The sequence below is a fragment of the Amblyomma maculatum genome, chromosome 1 (assembly GCF_055883805.1).
Source record: "Amblyomma maculatum isolate TAMU_Amacu chromosome 1, ASM5588380v1, whole genome shotgun sequence".
In the NCBI taxonomy this organism is placed as follows: Eukaryota; Metazoa; Arthropoda; class Arachnida; order Ixodida; family Ixodidae; genus Amblyomma; species Amblyomma maculatum.
Genome location: NC_139344.1, coordinates 410,938,251 through 410,963,666, shown reverse-complemented (window position 1 = coordinate 410,963,666; position 25,416 = coordinate 410,938,251). Strand labels below are relative to the sequence as shown.

The 25,416-nt window shown below is 45.6% G+C and overlaps 1 protein-coding gene and 1 long non-coding RNA gene across 3 annotated transcripts in view; both read right to left on the bottom strand.

Annotated features, from left to right (window-relative positions):
* LOC146208927 (uncharacterized) overlaps positions 1-25,416 on the bottom strand; it is a 261,822-nt gene that overhangs the window by 39,662 nt on the left and 196,744 nt on the right. The window lies entirely within an intron of this gene.
* LOC146208930 (uncharacterized) lies at positions 835-25,416 on the bottom strand. 2 transcript variants are annotated; one of them, XR_014705681.1, is made up of 3 exons: positions 25,349-25,416; positions 13,078-13,155; positions 835-1,025 (listed from the first exon to the last, which is right to left on the bottom strand). It is a non-coding gene; the product is annotated as an uncharacterized LOC146208930 (long non-coding RNA). The 2 variants fall into 2 exon arrangements; XR_014705683.1 differs by lacking the exon at positions 835-1,025 and adding an exon at positions 1,370-1,492.

The following is a 25,416-nucleotide window of genomic DNA, read 5'->3' as shown; positions in this document are numbered from 1 at the left end:
GCCGTTCCTAATTATCAGGTCGGAGGAGAAGAGGAGATTAGACTTATTCGACGGTGTATAAAGAGGACCCTGATCATATCAATTACCATATCCATAGAGAAGCTCTTTTCTATGGGACTGCACAATAACTGGGACAGAATAGTGAAGGATTTCAGAATTTCGCAGTTGGAAATATTAAGTCGAACGACCACGGGCAGAATTATACTCGAAGTGGTATAGGCCTGTAGACAGACAAGGTACTACGAGAAAAATCAAGTATCCCGCAGGACTGTCGAGAAAATCTAATCATCCACCCACCTCCCCTCCTTCGTAACATGCACCCCATATTCAACACAGAGAGGAGGGAGAAGAGAGCAGAAACACTAACGAGACGCTTCGATTTGGTGAACAGCAAGTCGGTTGCTTACGTAGACGTGGCAAGTGGCCAAACGGGGGCGGCGGTCGCTTCGGTGGTCGACGGCCGAGGTGCCCCGGTATCGGTCTCCACCTTTATAAGCCGCAACATGGAAACGGCTGAAGAAGTTGCAATAGCACTCGTTTGCCTCGGAACGGAAGCCAATTTCATAATTAGCGATAGCAAAACGGCCATGCGGAATTTTGGAAATGGTAGAGTCTCTCCAGAAGCGGCAAGGATTATGGGCAGTACTGCTTTGGAAGCTTTCTATCTTAGTGCATGATGATTCCCTGGTCTCTGCCTTTAGCTTACCTTGACTAGTGCAGGGCTCCGGTCTTAATGTGTGGCATCCTATGGCTTCGCCATGCCTTATTTTGAAAGGCCGATAGATATTTCTCAGCAGATATTAGAGAAAAAATGAACTCACAAAACGACTGTGGTATGCACCGCATGTATCGCTTTATTATCTGTGAGAAGCTCTCAGTATTTGTATGCTCGGCTTAAGTTTCACAGCCGCTGTAGGAGATTAGGTGTTTCTCTTGGCAAAACTTGTCGTATATTTTCTCACACTCTCTTGGGCGCGTATCGGCCAGCTTTGCGTTTCTCACGTAAAGGTGGCAGTTGGTACGGCCTATTAAGAAAAGAATGAAAGAAGCAAGTTGTAAAGGAAGGAAGCAAGAGAGTAAGAACATAAGGAAGGAAGGATGAAAATAATAAAGGGCGAAAGGAAGGAAAGAAGGAACAGACGAAGGACGAAAAGTTAGCCTATTTTAAAGGGAAATGCATCCTTGATGAGTGGAACCTTTTTGGCGTGCTTGATACGGCATTACAGCGTATTGTGTGCACAAAGCGATATAATACGTAGAGGTCAGACATACAAGTGTAACAATGATAGATTTGTATTTGCGTGTTAACCCGTAAAAGAAAGCTATAAAGGTGTATCCATCAGTAGCAAGAAAGACTTTCTGCATCGTACGTTATTCGGAGCTCATGAAAGAAAGTTTATATCAAATATTTCCTAAAAAAGCTCCCACCTGTTCGGGTATAGAAATATTAACACCCTCGTCAATTTTCTCCGAAACTGTGCATTTAGAATTTCTGAAATGATAAAGAAGAGCATAAAGCCGAATATCTGCGGCACCTATATTACTTCATAATGCAATCTGGTCAACTTGTATGCGTTTGTGCCACCTGGGACACCTACATCCATGCCTTCTTTTGCATCATTGTGATCTTGGTCGAAATGACCGGATCCTTGCAATCAAATCTTGATACGGAAGCGCAGAGAAGATCTAGTGTCGCTGAGATATCACTGTAATGGGAATATAGAACGGCAAAGTCCAGCTATATTTGGCAACCACTTTTCAGGCCGCTGTGAGGTTCATTTATAACCTGGCTGTGTTGGCACTGTGAAGGAACAATTCTGGTACACAAATTATATCTGTCCTTTTGTTCAGTGGTTGCTGAATGTGATGCAAATAGACCGAGGATACATTGAAAAGTAATATACATACAGCAGATATAAAGCTGCAATGTGTCGGAAGTTGAATAAACGATGTTTGATAAAGAAAAGTGGGGAATTAAATCTTAGCTGTAGTCGTATATTTATATACTTGTTAAGATGACATGTAGCATGTGCGCCATTGCGAGATCTATACAACCAAATATCCGAACTCGCACCCACGAGTTCTTAGCCCACGAAATCGAGCTTCCCCTCGTAGATGTTTGGTGAACGCACGGATTACAACTGAGTGCCAACCAACTAGTTGGCTGTTCCCCGGATCCTGCCTTGGGATTCTGCCTTCAGTAGTACAGACCAACAAGATGCGGAGTAGTGACTGTACTTTCAAAATAGGTGAGTGCTCATAACCAGGTGGACGGCTGCATGAAACTTATGATTGTGTTCTTCTACTTTACCGGTGTTTACCGGTCTAAGAAACATTTATCAGACATTACCCAAGCAGCACGCCGTCAATGGACCGCCAATGGTCCAATATTGGGATATATTGGTCCCAATATTGGTCAATATTGGCGTCTGATTGGGGCGCACAAAGAGCCAAGATATATGCCAACCAATTTGATCGGCTCTCCTATCGAAACCAGTATTGGCATACTACCTTGTTTATTGGCATTCGACGGCACTCAATGGCTACTCAATATCTTCCACCCAAGCTCACTCACTGGTTGTTATATCACGGCTATGCCGCCAAGTTCACTGGCCATCCAATATCTTGTATCCATGCTTATTCACTGGATATTCACAACTGGTATCCAGCCAGATTTATCGGCTACCCAATATTTCCAATCCAATCTTGCCCAGTGGTTTTGCATTATTGACATCCAGCCAGAGCAATTGGCAATCCGGCTAGTTGCTTTTTCGTGCTATGACTAATAGGCACCTGCAAAGCCATCCCCTACTTATGCAGTGCAGATATTTTTCATGCAGCTTTTTATTTAAATAAAGCATGCTGAGGATATCCATGCACAGAAAATAATACAGCTGAAAGGTTCACTGCATGGTGATTTATTAGGTGTGCACGTGTTACAGGGCATGGAAACATTTAGGCAGAACTCTTAGACTTCAGTGCTCCTCCTGTCTTTGCGTCCCTTGGCAAGGTGTTCTCAGGTCCCAGGTTGGAGGAAGGCGCTGCGTTCATCGCAGCTTCTTTTGTGGTCCGTTGTAGGGGCAGCAGCTCCATGCAGCCTTTAAAGATATGGACTTGAGCAGCGTGCATAACAATGTATTTCCTTTCGCAGATGGCACCTGGAAATAAAAGCAACATTCATAAATCCCATTAAGACAGAAAACTTTTGGAAAGTGAAAGTGCAGCTAGACCGTGGAGTAAAAATGCAAAATAAAGCACTACCTGTTGACCCTCAGGCAACTTTCTTGTGTGATTTACTCAGGTTGTAATAAGCTGCATGCTCAGTGAGGCCGGCCATATTAACTTGGTTACATTGGTTGCGACATCTGGCAGTGCACGGCTTCCCATGTGGATTTGTTGTTGACGCTGGAAACAAAACAAAATGATATTTGCCGTTATCTATTCGTTAAACGGTAGTCACTGCTTGCCCCCTTATACTTGTAGTGCCTTTGTGATCGAACACCTGTAGAAGAAAGACGTCGTCATAACTGGAAGCTTCAAATCAATAGCTTTCCTTTGAATAGATTGCCGCAAGAACTAAAAAGAAACTACAAAGGAAAAAAAACAGACACAAAAAATGGTAGTCGCACTCCGACCGCGGCTGCTAAATTTAGTGTGCACCGCATCATTACTGCAAACAGAACGTTTTAAAAGTTGTCAAAGCTGCAGCCAAAACAACGTACGACACAGATGCTTTCGGGTCTGTATGATACACTCGAACTGAAAAAATAAAGAAATCCGTAGCTTAGCATCACGTTTGTTGTGGGAACAAGTTTGTACGTGTGGTAAAGTATAAGAACTACGGTAGCAACTGTAAATAACCTATTTTAAGCGGCTATTTTATGACACTTCTACTACTCGGAATTAGCGCAAGAGAAAGATCAAACACGTGAATAAGCTACGCGTCGTTTAGACCATTCCAATAGCGCATTCATAACGCCAAATTACAATATTAAATATTCGCTCGCAACTAAAACTTATGTCCCAGAAAGCTAGACTTAACTCTGAGTTTTGAATATAGTTTGTAAAAGAAACTGACCACTTCAGACACACAACACACGCGCGATGAAGTTGTAAAATGAAAATCACACAAAACACGCGTCATGTTTTACAGGACAACGTTTTTCTTTTGCAATACAAATTGGCCGCCTCTGCGCCGTAAATTTTGTCATTATGACCAGAGTTTATGCATACAAAATAGTGCGCTGAAAATACAGTTCAGAACTGACTGGCGTGGTGCGGTCTAAATAAATGACTTTCCGTTCTCGCAAGCATATCGGTTATTGACATGATGATCAAGGCTGACAACATACTGCACCAAATAATGAAAACAAAAAGTATCTTACCATACGGCTAACGAAGATTTGCAGACCTCAGTTGCAACAATCCAAAATGAATGCTGCCACGCAAAGTACATCCCAGGGATCTGATGCTTTATACACCTGGTAAGAAAAAGTAGCGATATTACAAGGAGACAAAGCAAGAAATAATCTCAGAGAGCTCAGTTATGAACAAACAAGTTAAAATGCTGGTGGTACTCACAAATATCCTCTTTCAGGCATGGCCATTAAAACGAATCGGAACTTTCAGAAGGCTTGGTTTTTCGGTTCTGCTGTCCAAAGCTGCGGGAGCTCGAGCAGCTCGAGCCGGTGGGGATTGTGTGGCCGACCAGACGCCTCTGAATCAGCGGCTTGTGTCGAGTTGTGAGGCACGGTTGGAAGGGGGCAGAAGGATGGTTGTGTTTTCTCTCCCTCTTTTTTTTTTTTGCTTGAGATCTGTCGAAAGAGTAGGCATAAAGCTCGAAAGGGGGTGAGAGAAATGAAAGAGGTCCCGCAGGACCACGTGAGCCCAGAAGGCTGCCGGCCAGGAAAGTTGGCGGGAAGGAAGGGAAGAGTGAGGGGGAGTAGAGTGGGGGTCTTTGTGAGCAACGCCTGCCTAGCCGGGAGGAAAGAGAGGGCAGTGAAGGTCGCTGCCCTTCCGCGATGACTGCTTTACAGGGAGAAAAGGCTACAAGATGGGAAGTTGAAAGCGGTTTGGAGAATTGCTTTAGTCAAGGCCCTCGGGCGGAGAGGCGACAAAAGGACGAGAGAATGGAAACCATATGTTCTTTGCGCCAAGCTTGTGAGGAGGAATGCGCAGAGTTTTGCCCTTGGCTTCGTTAAAACAACGAGGAGTGCGTTCGGAGCGTTGGTCGCCTCGACTGTTGGCTCGGTAACATTTTCAGTGGAATGATAATTTCGCTATACATTTTTTTTTGTGAATGCAAAATACTTTTCACCTCATAGTTTCAAGTAATAATCACATACGTAAAACAATCTTCAGTTTTCACGGAATCGTCCTCAGTTCGAACAAATGGACATATTTTGTTTTATTAAAGATGGGACACAGGTCGCTGTTCATGACGGAGTGCTCTTGAAACGTCATCACGCGCAACTGAGCGATGCAACAGCCCGTATACTTGCTGTATTCCTATTAAGGGAAAGAAAAGCGAAAACGACCATAACTACGAGTACTTCAAGGTTAAAAACTCCCATGTTATTCTTTTTATTTTTTTTTTCAAATCAGGTGGACATTTAGAGCAAGAAAAAATCCGTGTAGAACTAAGCGTGGGCATATCAAGAAATACAAAATACTCGACGAGCTAAGATCTGAAGAACTAAATTTGCAGTAAATAAAAAATAGAAAGAAAGCAAGGGTCAACATTGAAACTATATCTACGAACTTGGGACAAGGTTGTCCTCAGAAAGAAGCGCGGTAGAATCATCTTTCAGCCCGCGGAAGCAGCGCTTGTGAAAGCGGCAGAATATTTCACAAAGGAACCCTAATTCTCAATCATGTGTTAAATTCTTCGAGAGTGGTGTTCTCTAAAAATGCCTCAAAACTGCTGAAGTAACCCACTCACATTACTTTTAATATATATGAATTGCAATTAGCTGCCTGGTTGACATGATGGGATAGAATTATTTAGTCCTCTGAAGGGAAACGCCTTCGGTGCGGTGATTATATGGTTGGATAATAAGGCAATGAATGTTTGAAGAATAGTTTCTGAACAATGTTTAGGAGAGCGCTGTCAAACGCTGTGGTCAAATGCATCATTATGAGCCATATATTACAGCTTTCGAACAAAATTAACTACCGTAAAGAACATCGTTATTATGCAATTTCAATTTTGTTACCATATATGCTGGCGACACATGTGCGCGCATTCATTACACTGTAGGTAATTGTTTTAAATTTTTATTTTTTTTTTCGTTTGCCTTGCCCCATGCAGTGCTGTTGATTTTTTTTATTATCTTTTACATGTACACTACTTTTTGGCAGTGTGCGATTTACGTCGCATTAGAATACAAACCATTCCAGGACAGTTCAGATTTGTTTCCTTGTCAAGTGAATTAGCTAGACATAACGTAAATATATGTTGCTTGTATTTTTTCTTTGAGCTGAAATATTTTATGCGCTGCTGCACCGATGGCCAAAGTCGTTCAGTCTTTGTCTGTTGCTGAAACCCACAGCAGAGCGCAAAAGAGTACAGTACAAATTTGTGTTTAGTAGATATTACAACTCGAAGGCCCTGAAAGCAGCCCAACATATCTGTCTATAAGAACAGCTAGTACTGAGGCGTGGTATAGTCGGTGCTTATGCTGAATGCCGGAAACAGCTAGGGTAATGGCGAATCATGCAGTGCATGTTTGATTGGCTAGCGCGATCGATCTCTCCCACCTCTGCTTAACTTGAACATGTTGGGCTTCTTTCCATCACGTAAAAAAAAGGCGCAAATAATGATGCTACGCGTGCGTGTTTCCAATCATGGACAAACGTTTACAGGATGTGGATTCACCGGATATATTCGATCGTTTCTGCGTTTACAATCCAAACGTGTTTGTTCAAGCGACTCACACGTTCTGTAGCGTTCTTTGCATTTGAGTACCTTGCGTTTCTTGACTGCGCAGGATTTTTTTCGTGGACACGCATCTATTAAACATTTGCTTGTCAGATCAGATGTGTGCTCGAGCGTGCGCGTATGCTTGTACTCGTATGCGTATAAATAGGCCCATGGAACGAAATCCCGTGCGCGAGAGTTGTGTGCGAGATGTGTTCGAGATCTGTGCATGGATATATCTGTGCATCGGATCTGTGCATTGATGTGTCAATCACTTTCAATCATCCTGATTTGACGAGATCAGAAAAACAAATCGTCTCCACCGGGAATCGAATTCCTAGCCTAGTTAACGCTTTAACCAACTGCGCTAAACCCTGGATCGCGAAACTAGCACCATACGTAATTCTCATTGTCTACCGTGAGGATAGCGACGAGAATGACGCTGCAATTAGTGATAATTACAATGATGACATAATCAATGGTAATGACGCTGCGTTTACTTGATAACGGTAATGATACGTAATGCACCGTATGCAGTAGCATTAATCTCGCCTTCGCTAATTTCTGCAGTGTAGATTCCACGTGCTGTCAGAATTTTTTCAACATTTGGCTAAAGTTTGGAACACTATCTGTGTTAGCTACGTCCACGCGTGATCGACATCCGGGCCTCTAGTCTGCAGGAATTGTCTCGAAGATATTATATGCAGAATTTTACATAACAATTATACGTGCCTAAAGTCGTAAATAAAAGAGTTCTCTACCAAAATTTTCAAGTATAATCGCAGGTCATCCACAACAATTAGCGAATCACAAAAATGTATTCAGAAAAATATATTCTACATTTTCCGTGATGGGCACTTCTGTTCATTTTGTCTGGTCAGCTCAGTCAAACAATTTTAGGGCAAACTATACATTAATCCCAATAAACAGTATATATATGGTGGCCCAAATTACGTATGGCATATGAATATCTTCTACAGTTGAACGTAAACTGACGTCCGGGCCAGCGAAAAATTTAGTTGCGACGAAATTAGCCCCAACACACTGTCATATTGAGATGCAAGCATTAGAAATGTCTCTGTCGGTCAGAGCTGCTTCCACTGTTTTTTTAGCGCCGCTGCAGCCTGAAATGTGCAAAGGTGGACAGCCATCAAAGCTTGTTAGACAATATCGACCACTAAAAACCAAGATATATACAATGTTGGGATGCCATCAAAGCTGATGGGACAATATTGACCAATCTATGACAAGATATATGCAATGTTGACAAGCCAATCATATTGGCAGAACATTATTGCCCAACCTATGCCATTAGGGTGAAATGCTGGCTAGCCATCACAGTCCATCGAACAATATTGAACAATATAATTTATATGTATACATTGTTGGCAGGCCGCCATGACAGGCGGGTCACTATTGACCACTATATGCCATGATTTATTTATTGCTGACAAGACAACCATAATGGTCGGACAATATTAACCTATTTATGCCATTATATGTGCAATGCTGGCCAGCCATCAGACCTCATTAGGCAATATTGACCGCTATAATCCAAGATATATACAATATTAGGATGCCACCAAAGCTGGTGGGGCAATATTGACCAATGTATGCCAAGATATATTCAATGTTGACGAGGCAACCATAAAGGCCGGACAATATTAGCCAAGCTATGCCATGCTATGTGCAATGCTGGTCAGCCATCAAGGCTCATTAGACAATATCGACCACTAGAAACCAAGATATTACAATGTTAGGAAGCCGCCAAAGTTGGTTGGACAATATTGACCACTGTATGCCTAGATATATTCAATATTGAGAAGCCGTTGTTATTGACCAGACAATATTTACCAGGTTATACCATGGTGTGGAAGATATTGGCAAACAATTGCAGCTGGTTGGCCAATAATGACCAGGCTGCCTCATTGTGTATACAATAATGGCAAACTGTTCAATATGAATGGGCATTATTGGCCGCTCTTAGCCGGTTGAATGCCAATAACGGATATGGGTGAAGTTCACTGGGCCAATAATGATTATGGTATAGCGTGGCTGCACATTATTGGTAGCTCAACGGCAACATTGGGCCACTTGTGGGCCAGTAATCCCCAATCAATCCCCATTATTGGGCCGATGAAATGTGCTGCCTGGGTTCCTCTGGTTGCTTTCAAGACCAGCTTCACTGAGATTCTTCACCGCTCACCCGTGCGCAAGCATCGCACTTAACAGCAGCCTCTTTCTTGCGCCCAGGAGACTTGTGAAACCTTCCCCTGTTACACAGAAGATGTTATTGACCTTCATAAGTGCTTCCGTGTGTTCATGACGGAGGCTGACCGCATGAAGCATGTGCGCATAGCCAACAAGGACGAGCTTTTCCCCAGTTTTTGTGCTAAGAGCGCCACCTCCGTGAGTGAAGACAGCCATATGTGGCGAGCTATGACGAAAGATGTGCGCCAACAATGCGTCACCACAGCGTCTGGGTCGGCCTCAATGTAGACCGAGACTCTTGCCGCCCTCCACGTGATGACAGCGGCCACCAGGATTCTCATGATGCACACGAAGCAGTGTCTTAGTTATAACGTAACTAGGTACCACGAAATATTATATATTTGTAGGAGCAGGCGCATTTCGCTTTGTGTAAACGTCATCGAGGCTTTCTATAGTCTATGGAGAGAAACAGGCGCTCATTGTTTTATAAATAACTAAGCAGCACCCAATTCGTCCCTTTTTTCTCCTTTTTGCTAGTTATATGAGACTTCAACCACGATAATGAAATGTGATGACTGAAGGCGTACAATATATGTTCGCGCAATTAATATTCGTTAACAGATGTCAAGGCGTGAGCAATATCCTTGGTGACACTAGCTGTGAATGCTACACCATTTCCCTTAGTATAAACGTTGACAAGGATTCGCAATTTATTTTCATTCCGGCTGCCCCATATTGTGCAATTATTAACATGTGACATAAATATGAATGGTTTCATCATCATCATAATCAGCGTGACTATACCCACTGCAGGGCGAAGGCCTCTCCCATTATTCTCCACTTGACCCGGTTCTGTGCTAGCTGCATCCACTTGACCCCTGTGAACTTCTTAACCTCATCCGCCCACCTAACTTTCTGCCGTCCCCTGCTACGCTTTCCTTCCCTTGGAATCCAGTTTGTTACCCTAAGCGACCATCGGTTATCCTCTCTTCGCAGTATATGTCCTGCCCATGCCCATTTCTTCTTCTTAATTTCCACTAGAATGTCGGTAACTTGAGTTATTTCTCTGACCCACTCCGCACGCTTCCTATCTCTTAATGTTACCCCTACCATTTTTCGTTCCATAGCCCTTTGGGCTGTCCTCAATGTAAGTAGAACTCGCTTGGTTAGCCTCCACGTTTCAGCCCCATAGGTGAGTACATGTAAGATGCAACTGTTATGCACTTTCCTCTTTAGCGATACATGTCTATGAAACTGAAGCGACTATGAAACAAAAAGGCAGCTCGTTTTGAACAAAGGGATTTATGAATTCAGACCCATTCCTAGACAGCTACCTTTATATCGATTAGGTCGTAGTATGTGATACTTTAACAAAGCTGCTTTTTGTGTTATCACGATGAAACAACACGGAATACTGACTCTGGAAATGAGAATAAAAATTCAGCGCTTAAATTTTATGTTCCTATTTAAAAAGAACATTTTTGCTCTCACACCTGACCCTACATAACGCCATTTAATGCACGGTGAACACGACATCGACACGATGACTCTTAACACCATATAGCACCAGAACTGACGTTTTTAAATATTTTTTTTTTCACCGCGTAAGATAACAAAGCTGAACAACTTACCTCTGCGTCTTCTAAGCAGCATTCATTCAACTGAAACCTTGAATTGCTGATGTCAAACGTTTTTCTTCTCTGCTTTCTGTTGCCCAAATTAACATTTTTATCCCTTTTTTCTTCCTTTTATTTCCTTGCCTTTTCCTTCTCATGGCGTTTTGCTGCATGTTTGCCCCTTCATTTTTAGATACTTCGTTATTTGGCCTACTCCTGCTTGTTAATATTGTTCGCTTTTGCAAGCTGAGAATTCGGTTTTCGTTTCCTTTAATGCTTGTACTTATTTCGTATTGCCTTCAGAATAAGTGTTACGAAGTTATTATTAGCTATTTTTAGTCTTTCTAATTCACCTCATCTGTCTCCTCAGGAACCTGTATGAAGGACAAGAGGCCACAGTCAGAACTGGGCATGGTCTTACTGATTGGTTTCCGATTGAGAAAGGAGGGAGGCAAGGCTGCATACTGTCGCCCTGCCTATTTAACCTATATGCAGAGTGCATCATGAGGAAGGCCGGTCTGGACGAGCCTTCAGCTGGAGTGAAGATTGCTGGAAAACGTATCAACAACCTTAGATATGCGGATGATACCACTTTAATGGCAGAAAGTGAAGTGGAACTCAAGATACTTCTGATGCGCGTACAAGAAGAGAGTGAGAAGCTTTGACTTAAACTGAACATTAGAAAGACAAAGATCATGGCGTCTTGCCCTATCAAGTCCTGGAGCATCAATGGACAAGAAGTGGAAGCTGTGACAGATTTTATCTTCTTGGGCTTCAAGATTTCCTCGGAAGGAGACTGCAGCCATGAAATGAGGAGACGCCTGCTTCTGGGAAAGAGAGCAATGGTTAGCCTTGACCGCCTAGTAAAGAGCAGAGACATTAGTCTGCCAACCAAGATCAGTATAACTCGTGCTATGGTCTTTCCAGTTGTGATGTATGGATGCGAGAGTTGGACTATGAAAAAGGCTGACCGCCGAAGAATTGACGTGTTTGAATTGTGGTGTTGCAGAAGACTCTTGAGAGTTCCTTGGACTGCCAGAAGATCAAATCAGTCGATATTGTCGACCATAAACCCTGACTGCTCATTGGAGGGTCAAATCCTAAAGTTAAAGCTCAGCTACTTTGGTCTTTTGATGAGAAGAGAGGAGTCGCTGGAGAAAGATTTGATTTTGGGAAAGGTTGAGGGTCGCCGGAGAAGGAGTAGGCAGCGAACGCGATGGTTAGATGGCATCCTCGAGGCACTGCAGATGAAGTTATGTGATGTGCCAAATATGCCACCACTGTGTTTAAAGATCGTTGCATCATGCATCCAAACGGTGCATCATGCATCCAAATTTTCAACGAGAATTTGAGTTGGAATAATCATGTTGATATGGGGGTGAACAAGCTGTCAAAAGTTGTCGGTATATTGTGTCGATTGGAATATTTTATGCCAAAGCGTATTAAGGAAATATTGTATAATGCTTTGTTTTCTTCTGTTGTTAAGTATTGCTTTTTGGTGTGGGGTACCACGACGTTTACTAATATTAATCGCTTATACCGCCTTCAAAAGAAAGCCGTTCGAAATGTTATGAATGCTCCCCAACTTGGACACACTGAACCAATTTTCAATGAACTTCGAATTATCCGCTTGCCACAATTATACGAAACTTTACTCTTGCGGCGATATGAAATCGTTGTTCACAATAACAACTGCCTGGTAATAAAGCTGTCAGGATTGCAACGCAAAGAGTCAATATACACTACACGAACGACACCCAAATGGCTTGCACCTAAGATGCGAACAAATTATGGTTACCAAATGCTGAGCTACACTCTCCCGCATGAATTAAATAAACAGTCTGAACGAACGTATAGATAATGAAAAATCGATAGTTTTATGTTTGTTCTTGTTTCTAAAAGTGATATTATGCTATGTACCACTGCAATGCCTCTGTAGGGTGCGTCTGCCTCGTCAAGCCTTTCTACTGGCTTTTTGCCGGCGCACCCACCATCCTCAAGATGTTAAATACACATTATTCTTATTCTTATTATTTTTATTCTTAGTTAACGTCTGGCAGGATAAAGTCGACTTATGTGTAAGTGTAGAGGTTGCAAAGGTGGTAAACGTAGGCTGCTAGTATATTCAAGAGCGGCCGGGATTCGATCTAGCGTCCTTGGGCAGAGTAGCCGAGTGCCCTAACCACTGCACCATCATGGCGGGGCTATGTAGTTTTTAATGGTTCTAAGGAATGAAAGTGTAAATGGATGGTTGTCAGTTGCTTTTTACAGTTTTTAATTAATGAGTGGCAATTGCACAAGAAATGCAATTAATAGTGCAATGCTGCTCACCATTTGCTTTATAGGTCATAAGGGCACACTCTTCATTGACATTGACGTGTTGCAAAAAATATTTGGTCCCCGATTGTCCTGAAAGCAGCAAACCTGTTATAAAGGCGCTCAAGTAATTCAAACATGTAGCGAAAAAAATCTAGAAGAAACGACCGAAAACCTTTTTAAAAGAATTTGAGGACATTTAAAACTCCACCTCTAAGAGCATAACGGGACAGCATAATGGTTCCTCTCTGCTGCTACCATTGTGAATCCTCGTTCGTTGCATTCACTTCGCTATAATACTTCAAATTGCGTCTCCATTAGGTTATACTTACTGATCAACAATACAGCCATAATCTACTTCATTTTGTTAAAGACCACTTGATAACGTTAAAGAACCCCAGGTGGTCGAAATTTCCGGAGTCCTCCACTACGGCGTCTCTCATAGCCTGAGTCGCTTTGGGACGTTAAACCCCACAAACCAACCAACCAACCAAAAATGTAAAGCTCCACATAAACAAAACCGCAAAAAATGCCTGCACAGATGAGGGTTAGTGCGTTCTAATCAGAATCTGAGGGTCAGATATTCTCTTTTTACATTTACTTAACCTAAATGCCCGTGTAGTCATTGTGTAGTACGGGGGGGGGGGGGGAGACTTTGAGCAAAGGATACACTGAGCAGAATACAAGCATACAACAACAATGTGGCGGCGTAAAGATAAGTAACTACTAGCATACATCGCAACATGTTGAGGAGGGGGAACGAAGCATCGATAAAAAGCAGCGATGAACAAAATACAGCAGCAATGAGGCGATGTAAAAAAAAAAGCATTAAGAAATATATGCAAACATGTGCATAACCTTTTCAATACGATATATGCAAGGGCACTAAAATAGGCAAAACAAATTTGTGACACAGAAAAGGTAAAATATGTAAAAAGAAAATTGAAACTAAAACAAACCAACGAAAACGTGAACATTTCCCACTGGGTTGTTAGGCTCCCTTTCAGTGTATAGATAAAGTTATCATAATCGATAGTGTTAACTACAGAATAGGACAGAGTATTCCATTCTCTTATCGGTAAGTGTAGAAATGAAAATATGATTGTTTTGGTTCATAAGATTGGGGGTTTGATTTTTTAATCGTAATAGAATCGACAACATGTACGTGTAGCCTGCCCATGACCGGTTTCGTGAAAGATGTAGGGTTAGAATATACTTAATAAAAATAACACAAGGCGTATTTACATAAGCTTTCTGAGGTTGGGAATTTAAAATTGTATTTTTATTGCAGAAATGTTTGAATAATGTGGTCACTACCGTTCGAGGAATCGACTTGCTCTACATTGAAGTGCCTCGAATTTGTAAGAAGGTGCAACTGATGAGGAGTCCAAACGAAGTAAGTGTATCTAGCTTCTGTCTCTCCAGTGCTGTATTACCAACTAGTCGAACACAGTATTGATATGCGCGCTCCATGACAGATTAGGGGTTAAATACACTCCCAAATATTCAAGAAATGCCAGACTCTATTTCAGGGTTGCTAATAGCTGTTTTACAAAACATGGTGGCGCGTAGTAAACTGCATTAACTTAGTATTTTTAGTTTTTTTGGTCATTTGCCATTCAGTGCACCTCCTGTTTAATTTAGATAAATAACCCCGTATGTTAACACAGTCCACTAGATTTTAAACTGGACGGCAGAAGATGCAATCGTCGGCAAATGAGTGGATGTCATGTAATACTGTAAGCAATATCATTTATTTAAGGCAAAAATTGTATTTGCCCAAAAACGGATGCTTGAGGCACACCAAGGTTTACAGACTGCGGAGAAGACATAACATGGTTTGTAATAACCGATTAAAATTTGTTGTGGAAGAACTGGGTTACCCATCTGATAACTTGATTATTAAAGTAATACTGTTATATCAGACAATTATCGGCACACGATCAAAAGGCTTAGCAAAATCAGCGAAACTAGCATCAGTTTGTAGCAACTGTTCTAAGATTCGGTGAAGGTCAGTAGCCAGTTCGAACAGCTGAATTTCACAAGCATGACTATACTGAAATCTATACTGGTTAGGAAGAAAGATATGATTCTCAGTGATGAATTTGGTTACATGAGATGATATTGTTACAAGTGGAAATCACGCACCGATGGGTCACACCACTCTGAAATCGCCGGGCACCGCTTAGCCGCAGAACTCAACACTGAGCGTCGTCTTCGTCCACACACCCAGACAGTTCTTTCTTCACTTGCTGAATGCCAGCATAATACACCACATAACATTACCCCCGCCGCAGAAGCACAGTCCCGGTGCGTTCTAGGTAAACGAAGCAGGGCGTGAATAATGCGGCTTGAGTCGTGCCACATGCACAATGTCTGTAGCTTGTGATGCAGAAGACTTCGGGTTCAAAGGTTTGAATTCATAAAAGTGACGTCGGTGACTCGGCGCAAGATACGGTAGGGGCCTGTGTAGCGTGATAGAAGTTTTTCGCACAAGCCCACCCGGCGTGATGGGAGCCAGAGCAGAACGAGAGAGCCTGGGGCGTAGTGCACATCGCGATGGCGACTGTTGTAAAGGGATTTCTGGGAGCCTTCGGAGACTAAGAGCCTGTTGCGAGCAATGTGGCGAGCATCTTTAGCGCGGGAGATGGCATCCCGAGCGTAAGTACTAGTTTCGGCATCAGTAGTGGGTAGCGATGTATCAAAGGGGAGTAATGGGTGTCTGCCAAAGAGCAGATAAAAGGGAGAGTAGCCAGCGGTATCATGACGAGAAGAGTTGTAGGCAAATGTTACAAAGGGTAGATTAATATCCCAATCCCGATGGTCGCCGGAGACACATTGATAACATATATGTGAGCGTACGGTTGATGCATTCTGTCAGGCCGTTGGTCTGAGGATGATAGGCGGTGGTAAATTTGTGGCGGACGGTGCACACACGAAGTAGCTCGTCAATCACTCTGGAGAAGAAGCAGCGACCACGATCTGTGAGTAGTTCACAAGGGGCACCGTGTTGTAGTATCACGTCGTGGAAGCGGAAATCAGCGACGTCTGTAGCGCAGCTGGTTGGGATCGCGAGGGTAATGGCGTAACGCGTAGCATAGTCGGTCGCTACGGCGATCCATTTGTTGCCCGACGTAGAGACCGGGAAAGGTCCATGCAAGGAAAAACGGGTCGGTCGGGATGGATATTGGCTGTAGGTGTACTGATGGCAATGCGGATGGTTTTTTCCGACGCTGGCACAGCTCACATGCGGCCACATAATGTCGAATTGAGCGATAGAGGCCCGGCCAGTAGAAACGTCGGCGCACACTGTCGTATACGTGCGGGATACGCCAAGATGTCCAGCGGTGGGAGCATCGTGAAATTGTTCCAGGATGGTGGAGCGCATATGTTTCGGAACGACGAGCAAGAGCTCAGCGCCATCAGGTCGCATATTGTGGCGGTATAATGCGTCACTTGGAGTACGACATGGCGAGGGCAGGATGAGACTGGCCGGTAGTCAGACGGTCGATGATAGACCGGAGCGCGGAGTCCATGCGCTGTTCCTCGCCTATGTGGAGACAAACCGATAAAGACAGGACGCATGCTTGAATGTCACAGGCCGTAGAGCTGGGAGGGCCGACAGGGTGGCGGGACAAGCAGTCTGCATCTTGGTGAAGCCGACCAAGGTTTATTCTTGCAATCTTAACGCCCAGCGTCCCAAACGTCCAGCAGGGTCTTTGAGTGAAGGCAGCCAGCTCAAGGCATGGTGGTCTGTGATAACTGTAATGGGTTGTCGAAACAAATAAGGGCGGAATTTTGTAATAGCCCAACCAAGAACTAGGCACTCCCTTTCTGTGATAGAGTAATTTTGTTCTGCCCTAGACAGTAGGCGGCTGGCATACGCAATCACTTTGGTGCAGCCGTGGTGTTGCTGAGCGAGGAAACCACTGGCGTCAGTGCGGAGTTCGGTAGGGGCCGAAGGGTTGAAATGGGCTAAGACGGGTGGATTGGTGAGAGCAGCGATACGTTCAGAGAAAGCTGCAGCTTGGTCAGGGCCCTAGAGAAAGGTGCATCTTTTATCAGTAGGGCGGTGAGAGGGCGGGCAAGGGCGGCGAAGTTCTGGACGAAATGACGGAAATAAGAACACAAGCCAAGAAAACTTCGAACATCACTAGATGAACGTGGTGTGGGAAAAGTACGAACGGCACGAATCTTATCGTGGTCAGGCTGGACACCAGCAGCATTCACTAAGGGGCCAAGAACTTTGATTTCCCGACGGCCGAAACTGCATTTCTTGGAGTTGAGCTGAAGGCCGGCGCGGCGGAATAGCTCGAGAATGGTGGAAAGGCGAGAGAGGTGGCTGTCAAAAGTGGACGAGAAAACAATGACGTCGTCAAAGTAACAAAGACAAGTGATCCACTTGAAGCCGCGAAGCAACGAGTCCATCATCCGTTCAAAAGTTGCAGGGGTGTTACATAGGCCAAAAGGTATGACTTTAAATTGGTAGAGGCCGTCAGGAGCGATAAACGCTGTTTTTTCGCGGTCTCGTTAATCGACGGAGATTTGCCAGTAGCCAGAGCAAAGGTGGACGGAGGAAAAGTAGCTGGCTCCATGTAAGCAATCAAGTGCATCTTCGATGCGCGGAAGACGGTAGACGTCTTTTCTGGTCAACTTGTTAGGGTGGCGATAGTCGACGCAGAATCTCCAGCTCCCATCTTTTTTCTGGACTAGCAAAACAGGTGATGCCTAGGGACTGTTTGAAGGCTCAATGATGTCGTCGGCCAGCATCTTGTCAACTTCACGTTGAATCATCTGGCGCTCGGAAAGAGAGATACGGTACGGTCGCTTGTGAACAGGAGCAGCATCGCCGGTGTCGATGCGGTGGGCTACAACAGACGTTTGGCCAAGAGGTCGGGCCCCAAAATGAAAAATGTCGCTATATGAAAGCAACAGCTTGTAGAGCGTGTCGACATAATCAGGATGCAGGTCGGCCGCAATCATGCTGGAAACAGGATCACGGTGTAAAGGAGACGGCATATGAGCGATAGGGGCTGTGCAAGGTGCAGAGGGAGGGTCGGTAGTTAGGGCTGAAACTTCACAGTCGGTTAGCGGGGACAGTTCAGCTAATGATATTCCGTCGGGGAGGACTTCGGTCGACAAATTGAAATTTAGGACTGGGAGAGTGGTGCGATTCTCAAATACATCTACGATAAGGTGTGGGAGGATGACGTGACACTGCAGGACGACGTCTGTAATTGGGCACGCCAGATAGTCTCCATCGGGCACGGGCGGGAAAGGGCACATAGGAATATAACCAGCTTCCGGAGGGAGGCGGGAATATTTTGCTGAGCGGAGGCGAGGTGGCGTGGAGAGGTCTTCAGAGCTGAGAGGAAGGTCCAGGCGTAGAATGCCGACTGAGCAGTCAATAAGGGCTGAGTGAGTAGCCAAGAAGTCAAAGCCAAGGATCAGTTCATGAAGGCATTCCCTGGAGCACGGTGAATAAGACTGGTGTGTGACGACCAGCAATGGTTACACAGGCGGTGCACATATCAAGCACGACAGCAGGGCTGCCATTGGCGACACGAAAGGTGGGCGAAACTGCTGGCGTCAGGACTTTCTTCAGGCGACGACGAAACGAGAAACTGAGGACAGAGAGTTGGGCACCAGTGTCAATAAGGGCAGAGACAGGAACACCACCAACAAGGACTTCGATGAGGTTAGATTGTGGAGCAAACGTCAACAGAGGTTTTTCAGTCCGGGTCACGAATGCAGCAGTATAACATGATTTGTAGTTTGCAAACAACTGATGGCAATGATGCGGGCCTATAGTTGCTTATATGTTCTAATTATCCTCCTTTAAAAATAGTTAAAACATGGACAAACTTCAAATCCTAAGAAATCTCGGCAGTGTCAAGCGATTTCTGAACGATGAGGGACAGAATGCGCGGTATATAATAATCTTCTGACCTTTAGTAGTTTCGTTGTAATTTCAACAGGGCTTGGGCTCGAAAATGTCAACAGACGTTGAATAGCCCTCTCTATACCCTCAGAATGTATTTGAACAGTAAGCATTGTAATTCAGTAAAAAAAAAAAACTCAGGCTTCAAAACAGAGAGGTTTTCTTCAAAAATGCTACGGAAAAATTGGTTAAACCGATCGCATGCACGTGATCAGCTTAACTCGTCCCCCACTGGCCACCATCCCATGCGGGATGGTGGCCAGGCAAGGCCACCATCCCGCATGGTGAAAGGCAAGGCCATCACAATACTCGAGCATGCCATGTGGTCCCACGACATCACACGACACGCCCACGAATCAGTGCCCAGCTATGCCACCCTTGCCTGCCAGAGGAATGCCCATGACTTTGCCTCTCAGCTTCGGCAGGGCAGATTAAAACGCCGACGCTGCACTTCTCCGCTCAAGAATGTTTTTATAGCAGTGGCGTTAAATTATGTTCTTACTGCGTCTGGGTCACTTTGCTGCAGAAATGCATGTGAAATGCACCTGTCCTCTGAATCTTTAGGAGCTGTTCTAGTATATCTCAACGTCCGGCATATTGTTTTCAAAGTCTACGGGTCTTGTTTTCTGTCCATTTTGTCTCATGCCACACATGGACGCTTCTGTAAGTCAATTCCACACTCTTTTCTTGCTGTTACTCTGGTTTGGAGACGTGCGGCCACAGCTTACCAGGTACTGACATATTCGCTCGCCAGATCACTGTCAGGTGGAAGGTCGCCATTTATTTACCTTGTAATTTTTTCAAAATTTTTTTTCACATTTATGTATAAAAAATTTCTTTGCCCAAGAATATCATCCTTGTCGGCATATTCCATTTAACGTGCTCGAATATTCAGCGCTGGATGTCTTTGACTAAGATACTTAGGCCAGACATTTGATCAGCGACTCAGAGATTACTCAAAATAAGAACGCCGAATTGCTTAGAACGTCACTGCAGTTTTTCTGTGCGAGAGAGAAAATCCTGGCGAAGAGTCAATTATATTGCGTCATTGGTTTCATCAGTCCAAGGGCTATGATACCTGCACACCACTCTGCAAGAAAAAGAACTGGCCCTGCTCTTTCTGTGTACTACTTCGACCACGTGGACGCAATCTTATCGAGGGTCGAATATGCCGTTAGCGGGTTGCTCTAGTGAGTTGATGTTGGTGCTGTGCGGACCATTGCGGCTGGGGCCTCTTGCACATTCCATTGCAGGCCTTTCCTTCTAGGTGGTTTCTCGCGCTTTCAGGCAGGAGTGGAAAACAAACAATCTTTCACATATTGCACATGGCCGAATTGAGCATCCAACAGCATACTTGTGCCGCCTACGCATAGACAATCCTTCACCCGGCTTCAGTATGCGGAGACATAACGCTCAATGCAGAGCACAGCTAGATTGTGATGATGGTGATTGTGGCGAGTGTGCGGGTGGCTCGAAAGGAAGTGAAGTGTGGCCGCGTGCGGGGCGTGCCAGTGCGCGTGAGTTTGTTCCGGCAAGCGAACGGGTCGGACGTTCCTGGGCGTCGCTGTCGGCGGAGTTCATCGTCCTGGGCCTGGCGTACAAGGCCGGCTCGCCAGCACCTGCCGGGCACCTGGTCCGGGGTCTGGTACTGCCCAGCGCTTCGCCATCCGGCGAACAGCTTGCGGAGGCAGCTCGACCGCCCCATCGTGCCTGGCCGCCGCACTTGTGCTGCCGCACTGGTGCCGCACTTTGCAGTACCCGGGCGTGACGCGGTACCCCGCGGTACACCGCAGTACCCCGGACTATGAAGCAGACGCCGGACACAGACGCCGGAGCGTGGCCTGCCGCGCTACCGAGTCCTCGGGCGACTGGCGTGAACGAAGGCCGCGTCACACCCCGGCCGCTGGTCTTGCCTCAACCGGACTCGCCTGCACCGGCATCTAGTCCACGAGCGGAAAACCAGAAGTAGGACGGTTTTGTGTTGGGACATATCCTATTAGGATAAGCTAGGCTGTATGCATGTCTGTTGCCAGTTACGTTAATTGGTCAAGAAAAGAAAAGCGTCCGTGTGTCTGTGAACCTGCTCTGCTACCTGCCCAGAGCTCCTGAACGGACCTGGGCCCATAGATAACATCACAATTTGGCGAGCCTGCCAGGATCCTGGAAATTAGTAGATTCAAGGAACTAATCATTCAGAGAGAGGGCAGAGAGTCGAGGACGGGTTCACACGCATCGCGACGTTTGAGCAAAATGGACCTAGAGCGTCTAGCCGCGTTGGGCGCTCAGCTGGGTTTCTCAGGCTCCGAGCTGAGAGACTGGATAGATAAGGAACGCGCGGAGCAAAGGGCCGAACGTGCTGCTGAAAGAGAGCAAAGTCGCATAGCCGCGGAGAGAGAGAAAGAAATCTTGGAATTGAAACTCAGACTCCAAGAAGGAGCGAGGAGCAACACGACAGATGATATCGAGCCCATAGTGTCAGCGCCACAAGTACAGCTTTTCAACCCTCAAAAACTGCTACCCCTATTTGACGAGCGACGAGATGACCTGCATGCCTATTTGCAACGGTTTGAGCGTGTGGCAGTGGGACAGGACTGGCCTCAAGATAAATGGGCGATGGCCGTAAGTATGTGCCTAACTGGGGAAGCCTTGACCGTGATCGGCAGGATGTCAGCTGCAGATTCATTAGATTATCAAAAGGTCAAAAAGGCTCTTCTGCAGCGCTTTAAATTCACGGCTCAAGGTTACCACCAGAAATTTCGAAAAGCTCGAGCAGAAGATGGCGAGACGGGAAGGCAGTTAGCCGCCAGGCTTTCGGGTTACTTCGACCATTGGATCGAAATGGCGAGTGTTCCCAAGACATTTGAAGACCTGCGCGATCATGTGATCGGTGAACAGTTCCTGCGGTGTTGCCACCCGAAACTCGTCGTGTTTCTGAAAGAACGGGAGTGCAAGACACTCGACATCATGGCAGACGCAACCGATCGATACTTGGAAGCTCAGAACTATTCGAACATCGGTAAAGTCCCTGACGAAGAGAAACCTCATATCAAGAGTTCCGTCAGCCTGCCGAATAAACCCCAGTTGCGGTGTATGTTATACAATCGTCCAGGACATCGGGCTTCCGATTGCCGCACGTCCACTAGACCGGTGCTCAAGTGCAACTCGTGTGGAAAGGTCGGACACAAGGCCGAAAACTGCAGGAATCGACATCAAGAGGAAGAACAGAGTGCCGCATGCTCTGCAATTCAGGCTCCCAAACGTGCTGATCATCTTGACTGGCATACGGCCCGGAGCCCATCCGACTCTAGCAGTTGGGCGCAGGTCAGTAAAGACGCACCTCAGAATTCAACAGGAAGAATGCCCATTGTAGAAGGGTTTGTAATGGGGAAACAAGTGTGCGTGCTTCGAGACACTGGTAGTAATGTTGTTATTGTCCGCCGGGGTTTGGTCCCAAAGAACTGCTTCACAGGGCAGACCGAGAGGATAGTACTTGTCAATGGTACGGTAACCCAGTTACCGGTGGCAAGATTACCAGTGGACACGCCATATTTCAAAGGCGAGGTGACCGCGCTTTGCATGAAGCGGCCCTTGTATGATCTCGTCCTTGGGAATATACCAGGTGTCAGGGCCCCAGATGATCCCAATCACGACTGGATGACCTCAAGCAGCCTAGAGCTTCATACCTCGCAAGATTCCCGAGAACAGGAGCGACCTGTGAATTTTAGACGATGTGTTGCAGCCTTGGCCAAGCCAACAGAAAAGAAAACACCGCTGTGCGTGCCACCCATTCTTCTGTGTGACATGACAAAGGACCATATAAAGATTTGCAAAGAAAAACCTAAGGAGCTTCGTCAACGAGACCAGCACCAATCACTGCCACCTAAGGATCAAGCGAGGCTTCAAGCTCTTTTTGAAGGAAGACCGTTACGCAAACAGGTTGAGCCTGAACGGGAGGGCGGAATGCTTCCGAAGAGGAATTTTAGTTCTTTTGACTCCTCTCCACGAGGACCAGAGCCCGAGGAGCACGGGACAAATACGTGGACCGAGATTAACCATCTGAAGGCTGAAATAGCGAAAATTCATGAACATTTGAGCCTCTCCCATTCCAAGATCTATGCTCAGGAAGAGAAGATATCAGACCTAGAAGAGGCACTTCGTAAAAAAGACAACGTCATTCAAGAGCTGACTGTGAAAGTGCAGTCATATGAAGATGACATTGCGAAGATGCGAGAGGCACTTTCCCAAAAGGACGACAATGATCTATTGACTGAGACTGTACGCTCGCATCAAGTCGACCTGAAGAATGTCCAAATTCAGTGCGACAAGGCAGAACAGTTAGTCGCAGATTTGAAGAGACTGTACGACTCTCAGCAAGAAACTATGTCCTCCACTTCCGAAAAATCAAGCCTTCAGATACACAAGATTAAGGAAACAATCAAGAATATGGACGACTGTTATTCGGCATCGTTTAACGGAATTCAAGCGGAACAAGGGCAAACATTTCACCACCCAATCTGATCACCAGCCGCTCCAGTACCTGCAATCCGCGAAGCATATGAACAATCGAGTGTTGCGGTGGAGTTTATTCCTCCAGGAATACAACTTCAGCATAGACTACATAAAAGGGAGCGATAACGTTGGTGCCGATTACATGAGCCGTGTGAGAAAGGTGTAGTAGTGTGTTTTGCTGACTGGAACGGGATTTAGGAAACAAAAAAAAACCGAACTCGTGTGTTGCATTGTGGATTGTGAATGGTGTGTGGATTGTGACGAATTTTTGTGTGTTTCTGCTTTGTGGTTATTTGTGTAGTTTGTGCATTTATTTCCCGCCACGTTTTCCCCCTCCCCGGCGCCAGAACAGTTGCAAGAAACTGTCTTGAAACGGGGGAAATTGTGATGTCATCTATGGGCCCAGGTCCGTTCAGGAGCTCTGGGCAGGTAGCAGAGCAGGTTCACAGACACACGGACGCTTTTCCTTTCTTGACCAATTAACGTAACTGGCAACAGACATGCATACAGCCTAGCTTATCCTAATAGGATATGTCCCAACACAAAACCGTCCTACTTCTGGTTTTCCGCTCGTGGACTAGATGCCGGTGCAGGCGAGTCCGGTTGAGGCAAGACCAGCGGCCGGGGTGTGACGCGGCCTTCGTTCACGCCAGTCGCCCGAGGACTCGGTAGCGCGGCAGGCCACGCTCCGGCGTCTGTGTCCGGCGTCTGCTTCACAGTCCGGGGTACTGCGGTGTACCGCGGGGTACCGCGTCACGCCCGGGTACTGCAAAGTGCGGCACCAGTGCGGCAGCACAAGTGCGGCGGCCAGGCACGATGGGGCGGTCGAGCTGCCTCCGCAAGCTGTTCGCCGGATGGCGAAGCGCTGGGCAGTACCAGACCCCGGACCAGGTGCCCGGCAGGTGCTGGCGAGCCGGCCTTGTACGCCAGGCCCAGGACGATGAACTCCGCCGACAGCGACGCCCAGGAACGTCCGACCCGTTCGCTTGCCGGAACAAACTCACGCGCACTGGCACGCCCCGCACGCGGCCACACTTCACTTCCTTTCGAGCCACCCGCACACTCGCCACAATCACCATCATCACATAGATGTTTCAAATCAGTGCAGCTTTACTATGTTTGCTTTGCGTACGTGATGCATAATTTGGACATGTGTAAATCCCTGAAAGGCGAGTAGAACTCTGATAGGTATGGTAGCAGATATCGTGAGGCTTAATATCTGTCTCACTGAAACTTATATAATCTCATGCTCACTGTCAAAGGCGTTTTATGACGGTACTCTATAAGCTACGAAATAAATGTGTGTACCAGCCGCAGTCAAATGAGATTATAAATAACCGCCTTCAGTAGCACCAGATGAGTGAGTAGCAGGCGGCGTGTATCCAAAAGTGAAGAAAAGTTTAGCCACTGTTGGGTTATCAAAGATGGTGAAGGAGAGTATTAGGCTCCGTGCGTATGAAAAGCTTTCTGTATACTTGGCACTATCGTTGAATTTGGTATCGATAGGACAAAATGGGTTTTTGGCGAGTTAACAAACCTACATTTCAATGACTATGAAGGAGCGGTACCTATTTGCATTCAGTTCAAATTAGCGGAATTACCCCAAATTCGTGAGTATTGAAGAACAGGAACTGTCTAGTTTGGTCTTAATAAATTTTTTCATGGATTTAGTATTGTCAGTTGTTAATACTGGCGGCGCTAATTTCAGCAGGTTTTCTTAGCACATAAGGCGTTTAGAAGACGCATGCCCACAGCTAGAAACAGGTGTATTTTGAGGAGGTTATAGTCAGATGAAAACATGTAATCATACAGATGTTGAAATCATTAACTTCAAACCTTCTATTGCGCTGACATCCATTGTTCCTATGCCACCTTCGTCTTTTAGCGTTGCATATAAGTGTCTG